Source organism: Rhinolophus ferrumequinum, chromosome X, assembly GCF_004115265.2.
Source record: "Rhinolophus ferrumequinum isolate MPI-CBG mRhiFer1 chromosome X, mRhiFer1_v1.p, whole genome shotgun sequence".
Taxonomy (NCBI): domain Eukaryota; kingdom Metazoa; phylum Chordata; class Mammalia; order Chiroptera; family Rhinolophidae; genus Rhinolophus; species Rhinolophus ferrumequinum.
The window spans coordinates 12834803-12844062 of record NC_046284.1 but is presented as its reverse complement, the minus strand read 5'-3'; positions in this window follow the sequence as shown (position 1 = coordinate 12844062).

Genomic DNA, 9260 nt, shown 5'->3' with positions numbered 1-9260 from the left:
ATGAAAGTGACAGTGTTTTTCTACATAAGGAAACTCACTATCAGAAAGATAAAACAATAACACATTCTTCCAAGTTGGTATGTAGTTTCAGTGTAATGCCAATCAAATTTCTACAGGCTTTTATAGTCTGCTTTGAACATTTCCTAATGATGCATTTGTCTGATAGAATGCCTCAAAACAAGGATTTCTATTCAGCACAAGATGCACAAAGTTAACAAATACGTGACAGATTGGAAGATGAAATGTTCATTGTCAAACTCTGATAAGAAATTTGTATCTAGACTATACAAAATACTCAAATTAACAGTAAAAACGAAATCGGAGATACCAATAGTAAAAACGACAAAAATATAAAGTCAATTCACAGAAATAGAAAACTGAATATGTAACACTAGTAATCAAAGCAATGCAAATTAAACAATGAACAAACACTTGCCGTCCATACTATTGTCAAAAATCTGATACCAAACGTTGGCGGGTACCATGTACCCTCATGTACGAAGAAGTGTAGTCCAATATGGCCATTCTGGAGATCAATCTGGTAGTCCTTAGTGAAAGTAAATACAGAATCTACCGTATGATCCAGCAAACTGCACTCCTGGAATATTACTCCAAAGAAACTCACGTCGCAGGACCATAAGAAGATATGCACAAAAATATTCATCACACAGTTGTTTGTGATACTGGAAGCTGGAGTCAACTAAGCTGTCCATCACCAAGAGACTGGATAAATGAATGTAGGTACGTGCTATGGAATACTCTGCAGCAGCAGAAACAATAAACTAGATTTCTTTACAGCCACGTGGGTAGACCTCAGAAATAGCAGAGTGAAAACATCTGAAACCATGCTACCTATAGTACAATCCCATTTATATCAATTTTTAAAAATGCAAAAATCCCGTATTCTTGACAAAGACACAGGGTCTGGAAAAGTTAAAACAATGAAATCTTACATGTTCTTTCTTTTTTTCAACATTCTTCACTCTTGTGAGTTTTGGTTTCAGAATTATATTGCTGAGCTCCCGAATGGCTCAGTTGTAAATCATTCTACAGTTGGCACCTGGCCAACTGTAGGAAGAAGGGAGGGAAGAGGTTGATACAGGTTTGTGTTCGAAGATCACTGTTCTCAGAAGAATGGCGGAACAGTTTCTGACATTTTCCGTGACTAGAGTCGTATACCAATTTTGTTAAAAGAAAATGGAATACAACATCTTCTTTCAAGCTGCAAAGAAACAGTTCATAAAATATATTATGGAGCAGGACAATACCAATAATGCATTATGTTTACAGTACAGTATTTTCTCATGTAAGCTTCCTGAGGTCCCAGTGAAATGGCCGCGGCAGGAATGAAAATCTATGTGGCCCCTGTTGGATTTAGTAAGGCTAAAAAATTTAAAAATAGATGCTCTATATAAAAGTGATCTGCTACCTTCACTAATTGGCCAATATATTAATAATAACAATTGTATTGTAAATTCAAAGCTCTATCGCACTTTATCTAACAGTTTTTACAAGTGCTCTTACCTGCCTTGACTGTGAGGCCCTTAAAAGAACATTGTAATCAGTCTCAGTTTACAGAATTAAAAACTGTGTCCCAGAAACGCTGTCATTTAGCTAGTAAATTACAGAAGAGGTACTAAAAACATCGATCTTCTGACTAGACCAGGGAGAAATTCTGGAAAGTACTGAATGAGAAAGCAGATATGTGTTCATTTGCATAAAGCATTTTCAAGACAAAGGAAGTAGCAGAAACTGAACATATGTGTCACACTGAGCACAGAATCCCCCCGATGCTAAATTCGAGATTCACTGCAATAGATTAGAGAATTAGAGTGACAGACTTAAGTATTCCGAAACTCAGTAAAGATATCAACTAGTAAAGGTAATTAGCAATAAATGATCTGCTGTTTTAATATTACCATCACATATCCTGAGCAGGCTCTGAAATATTACGTTAAAAATGATGATATTCTTCAAGAAGATATGCAAAACAGAAAAAAAAATGCTGTGTTTTGTGTGGTAAAATTTCCACTTGGTTCATGTTTATTAATGAAAATTAGCTAACTATGGCATTCATATATTTCTAAAAATATTATTCTAGAGAGACTTGACAAAGGAATGCTACATATACTCAGTAAGTGACTACTTACCATAGATTAAAAGATAGCACTTACTTTTCTTTAGTAATGCTTGGATAATCAGCTATTGAAAGGGATTATATATTTTTCAGAACCATTCTAACATGTAATTCAAATATCTCTGTTATTAAACGTACCCTCACAAATAAACTCAGATGGCTTTTTGAAATATTTATTTAAAGTTCTAAACTTCATTTAAATTCATTCTTAACAATTTCTTGTCAAGTTTGGTTACATGCAAGTCTGGGCAGATAGATACACTTTCTCAGAGGCTGCCACAACCAAAAATGTTTATTTTAAACTAAAACACAATTTTAATACATTAACTGAGGAATTCAACGAAAATCACTGTGCAATGGATAGTAATTTTTATTTATTTATTTGTTCATTTGAGTTGGCAAAAAGCAGTCTGCCTTATGACTTCACAATATTGCTATAGTAGTCACTTACAAGATCAATTTCTGTACCACTACATGTAGGCTGCTTAATTTCTGTGTAAGACTGACTTCTTTCTTGAAATATATCCTAGATTCATTTGAATTTTATTAACTTGCCATCCTAAGTGTTTTGTCGTACCAATTATTTGGTTATAGCGTGAATCAGAAGGAAGACAGCCTAACTTTCATAAGCAGGGAATTGCATTCAGGGATATTTTCCAACTCTAGTTGAGAGTGGTGTCTTTAACATAGATAAAGCAAGATATTAAAAAAGAAGTGATTGCATCATGTTCACTCGATTTACTTGGGCTGAGGGGGAGGATTCCGTATGGACCTTAAAATATCACCACGAACTGCCTTCTCAATTTGCCCTTATTATAAAGCTCTGAAGAGTAAGAGGCCACATAGCGTAATTGTCATTTATTGACATTCAAAACCTTGGGAGGGTTGGATTTCATTCTAGCTATAAATGTGACTATGTTGGGCTGAATATTTATTACATAATTTTAAATACATATCTCCCAAGATAGTCCTCTTTGGAGGAGATGTCTGAATTGGACATAAAATATTCATGATTGTAATGCGTGTCCTAAACAAGGTAAGGTCTGGGTGGCAACGAGGGAGTAGAGAAAAATCCAATCACCTAATGAGAACAGACTATCTCCGGGGCTGCAGGATTCAAAGGGGTGTCATTCGCATAGATCACGATGTGAATGATGTTTCCTGCGTCTGTGCAAGTAAATAAAAACGTATCTGAAGAAATATAAACGGATGGATTGATAAGAAAATAGTAACTTACATCTATAACTCAATTTTCTCCAGGACTCAACAGGCTGTCAGGACCAGCTGAGCTAGATATTAGTAACACCAACCCAAATTTTTTATCCTCTTGCCCTACACACTCACTTCAAAAGGACCTCACCCTCTGGCTCCAATCCCCATATTTTCAAACGTTTCTGGGAATTCTCAAAGGGGGTCTCACATTTTCTCACGAACAAGTCCAGGCAGGTGTGTACACCAGCAGCATTTGCTCTTCACTACTGTCATAGTTGCAGAGCACTGCTGACTCTCACCGGCCCTACCATTCTATCGTGCTGGACACTGCAGTCTTGTGCCCGGCCCTAGTCTCTCACAAACGCCCACCATCGCCTGCTGGGCTCTGCCACTGGTGCACTAGAATCCTTAGAGCATCAAAATTGTCTGTGGCGAATGGGAGAGAATGTTCAACTTCTTTTCATCCTACACTGTTAGAGAGCACACACATCTGAATGGTGAAACAGCCCTTTGCATTTACTACAAGGTCTGACAATTAAGTTCGCGAACATTTTGCACCGATGTTGCTAACCCTTTTTTGATATCAGAGGGATCATTCATTATGAATTTGTACCAACTGGACAAACAGTGAACCAAGTTTACTATGTGGAAGTGTTGAAAAGGCTGCATGAAAATGTGAGATGACCTGAACTTTTCGCCAACAATTCATGGCCCTTGCATCACGACAATGCACCAGTTCACACGGCACTGTCGGGGAGGGAGTTTTTAGCCAGTAAACAAATAACTGCATTGGAACACCCTCCCTACTCACCTGATCTGGCCCCCAATGACTTCTTTCTTTACCCAAAGATAAAGGAAATATTGAAAGGAAGACATTTGAATGACATTCAGAACATCAAGGGTAATACGACGACAGATCTGATGGTCATTCCAGAAAAAGAGTTCCAAAATTGCTTTGAAGAGTGGACTAGGCGCTGGCGTCGGTGCATAGCTTCCCCAGGGGAGTCTTTCGAAGGTGACTGTAGTGATATTCAGCAATAAGGTATGTAGCACTTTTTCTAGGATGAGTTCACAAACTTAATTGTCCAAATACATCTACATCCCTCTCTCTACTTAGGCCTCTGACATCAACCCAAAAGGGATTGGACCAGGGAAAAACTGAGTAACAACTTCTAAATCATCCTTAAAACCACTCCTCTCCTTCGACAACTATGACTAAGCCACTGGGTCAAGCTTGTTATACCTGTTTCTAATTTCCCCTCAGTTCCTCATGCAAAGAGTCTTCTAATAGGTCATTGCCACAGTTCATCATGCACGTTTAGAACCATTGATAGACACTGCATTAGACTAAACAGACTGGGAATCCAAGCATAAGTGTATGCCATCCTTTGGAAGTCACCAGATGTTTTCACACACATTCTGTCATTTAATGCACATAACAACCCTATGAAGTAGACTAGGTTTTGCTGGGAAAGAAATCAAAATTCAGAGAGTGAACGTTATTTGCTCAAGGTCACTTAAACAGCTTGATAACATTAGGCAACTAGAATCTTTCCTCTATAACACTCATTGTTTTGTTGATTCTCCATTGTTAGGAGGCTTATTTCATTTAATTTGGAAAACCTGCTGCTGAATTAGGGCACCAAAATAAGAGTCACTAAAACAATACAATGTTTAGATGCTATCAACCGACCCACTGTATCATCTGCCTGGACAAGTCTTAAGAGCAGTAATGATCACATGACCTGATGCGACAGCTATACCAGCCAGGTTAACAGGTTAACCTTACAGAGAGTGGTTTCAGTCGACTGGTGGGGAAAGGAACCAGTTTGTGAAGATGTGAGGAGAAAGAAGGGACAAAAGCTGCGAGAACAAGACTAGATTATTTTGAGATGCTCATGCTATTTATTTCAAGAGGCTTAGACTATTTGAAGAATAAAGGACACAGATGAAGATGCATATGGGACAAGAAATCTTTCCTACTTAGGAAAGGAGATGTTTGAGCATGTTTGGTGACAATGAAGAAGTAGCTAGTGGAGGAAAATGGGAAGTACAAAAGAGAAAGAAGACAGTATGTATGGAGTAAGGGCCCAAAGAAGACAGAAGGTATGGCTCAAATGCATATTGTCACGGGGCTGTCTACGAGTAAAGATATCATAGAAGAGAAAGAAAAGAGGAAAGAAAGGGCAAAAGGATATTTCAATTTTAGTAGTAGACGGAGCTTTCAATTGTCTACTAAACCTGTTTTCACTTTAATCACTTAATGAATAGTCATAAGTAAAAAATGTGAAGTGGGCTTTTTCCCTCTACTTAACGGTCATTTTGGAATAGAAGTATCCGTAAGAGTGGATTTGGAGTTCAAATACAAATCTGATGCATGTCTTCACCCCTACAACACGATGCTACATACCTGAAAGACTTTGAGGTCCAAATCAGAAAACGAACAGGTCTATGCTTTGGCAATTGCAATGGGGTAAATATTAAATATTTTTATTAACCACACTTTTTTCTGAAGATTTTAAAAATTTTATAAATGTATTTAAGCAGGAGGAAGTCATCTATAAAGGTAAGGAAGAAAGGATATAAGAAATTGAGAGAGAACGAGAGAGAGACAGAAAGAGAGAGAAAGAGAGAGAGAGAGAGAGATGATTCCAGCTGCCATAAATGATCAGAGAACTGGACACTTCCTCTCTGAATTGCCATACAAAATATTTGACAGGATTCCTCCCAAAATGCAGTAATGCCACAATGGAACACACTTGATTAAACTCTCAGTACTTAAGGTACATGAAGTTTCTTCAATTAGTTCAGAATATGGTGCCAGATCACCAAGGTGCCAGATCACCAAAGTGTGATCTTTTTTTTTTTTTTTTAAGATTTTATTGTGGAAGGGAAGAGGACTTTATTGGGGAACAGTGTGTATTTCCAGGACGTTTTCCAGGTCAAGTTGTTGTCCTTTCAGTCTCAGTTGTGGAGGGCGCAACTCAGCTCTAGGTCCAGTTGCCGTTTCTAGTTGCAGGGGGTGCAGCCCACCATCCCTTGCGGGGAGTCGAGGAATCTAACTGGCAACCTTGTGGTTCAGAAGACACATTCCAACCAACTGAGCCATCCGGGAGCTCAGCGGCAGCTCAAGTCAAGGTGCTGTGTTCAATCTTAGTTGCAGGGGGCGCTGCCCACTATCCCTTGCAGGACTCGAGGAGTTGAACCAGCAACCTTGTGGTTGAGAGCCCACTGGCCCATGTGGGAATTGAACTGGCAGCCTTCGGCGTTAGGAGCACGGAGCTCCAACCACCTGAGCCACTAGACCAGCCCCACCAAAGCGTGATCTTGAATACGATATTCCGTGTCTGTTTCTGGTAGAGTGTATGGTGGTTCACCATTAAATCCACCTTAGTGACGAACAGAATAGGCACTATGAAACATTTGTTTAGAGAAGGAATGAGTTGCCTACAGCAGCCATGCCGCCACTCATATGTATCAAAGCAGTGTTTGGGAAAGATCACAGAAAACAGCAAAAGGAAGAAGAGCCATGAATATTTACAGAGTCTATTCTGCATTACCTGCGGATCTGTCAGTATTCCTACGCGAAGACAAAGACAGACTCAGACCCTGGCTGCTCCGTTACTTCCCTCCTCCCCTTTGTACTCCACTCCAGCCCCTAGCGCTGTACTTAAGCCATAGTAGACTCTCAGGAAAGCATGTCACGTTGAATGAAGCGGCACTTCCCTTTTATTGGGATCAGATATATTAGGCTGGTGCAAAAGTGATTGCGGTTTACAAGGTTAAAAAAGAAAAAAAGAAAAAAAATTTTGCAAAAACCGCAATTACTTTTGCACCAACCTAATATTTCCTTGCTAATGTTTTCATTACTGTTTATAACATGCAATAAATGGAACAAAGCAGGCCAGTCTACTGCTGGCACATTTCTGTGTCTTACAGAATAATCTATGCTAACAATAGCAGCGACAGCAATAATATCGTCCCCCATTCATTGATGGCCAAACACTGTATAAACATTACCGTGTTCCCCCGAAAATAAGACCTAATCGGAAAATAAGCACTAGCATGATTTTTCAGGATGCTTGTAATATAAAATAAGCCCTAATGCATCTTTTGGAGCAAATATTAATATAAGACCTGGTCTTATTTTCGGGGAAACACAGTATCACCGGCCCTCGCAATTGAACAAGATAGGTATCATTAGAAACAAGGTAGGCTTCATCCTAGATGAAAATAAAAATGAAATGCAGAGAAGTGAAGTGCCTTTCCTGTAACCACACTGGGATAAATGGCAGAGCTGTGTTCCAACCGAAGTGTAGCTAGTTCTGAAGTCTGTTCTCTTCCCATTCTGCCATGTTTTCTAGCCAAAATGGTTGAAGCTAGAAGAACGGATGGAAGCATCAGAATTACATTTTTATTCAAATGAGTTGATCATGCTCACCTTAAAAGACCCAATACACAGAGGTCTGCAGTGAGACACTACCTTGTGTGCCCACGCAGTGGCAGGGCAGCACGGGCAACTAAGGCAACACAACTGAAAGAGAACATATTGGCAAGACTCAAGTCCCAAATTCCTCAGAGTCCTTTTCCCCATACCTGTTAGTGGAATCTCAGAAAAGAGTAGCATTGTGTGGCTGGTTGGCTCAGTCGGTTAGAGCACAGTGCTCATAGCACCAAGGTTGCAGGTTCGATTCCCACATGGACCAGGGAGCTGCGCCTTCCACAACTAGACTGAAAACAACGACTTGACTTGGAGCTGAGCTGCACCCTCCACAACTAGATTGAAAAAACAATGACTTGACTTGGAGCTGATGGGTCCTGGAAAAACACTGTTCCCCAATCTTCCCCAATTAAAAAAAAAAAAAAAGTAGCATTGATCATATTCTTCAACTCATGGCACTTTATAATTATTAGTCTTTCTAAAGCCCCTTCTCATATACTTATTTATTCCCTTTTAAATTTAATTTGCGCTCCCATTCTCCTCCCACCAAAGATAACCACTGTAACATGTATCCTTTTATTCGTGTCCTATGAACTGTGAATCTTTTGTACACCTATATTTTTAAATTTCTTTAAATGGTATTGGATTATAGATCTCATTCTTTTTTTTTACTTTTTCACCCATAGATCTCATTCTTTTTTTTTACTTTTTCACCCAGAATTTTGCCATATACGGATGGCAAAATTTTGCCCTTCTGCCTAAGCATCACATCCACCATATTTACCTAACCATTTCCCTAGTAATGGACAAGATTGCGTCCAAATCTCTCCCACAGAAAAAGAATAAAAACTGCAACAAATATCCTTGTATATATCCATGCATGAACCCGTGTGTAATTCTCTTTGGGATACTCAGCAAAACCATTGGGTCCACGAGCTGTGTTATCTCTAGTGTACGTTGACTAAATGCCACTAGTTTGCTTTCCAGAATGACTACACCAGTCTAGACACCCCGCAGCAGAGCATGAGGGTTCCCTTCTCCCTACATTCCTACAAACACTTGATATTATCAAGTTATGTAACTTTTGTCAGCCTAACAGATGAAAATGATCTCATTGTGTTTTTAATTGTCATTTCTCTGATTCACAGTCCTGTTAGCCTTTTGGGTTTCTCACTTCTGTAGAATGGCAGTTCACATCCTTTGGCAACCTTTTAGTTGAGGTTACCGTTTTATGTTCTTGCTGATTTGAAAGAGTTCCTTGATAAGCTACAAATTCATCTTCACTTTAGACGTGGCAAATATCCTCTCTCATTCTGTCACTTTTCTGTTACTATTGTCCATGGTATCTTTAGTTAAAGAAAAATCCTTAATTTTAGTATAATTAAATTTGTCCATGTTTTCCCATGTATTTGGTGCTCTTGGAGTTTTGTTTAAAAACTCTTAGTTCTGGCTGCTATCCCACAATACCAG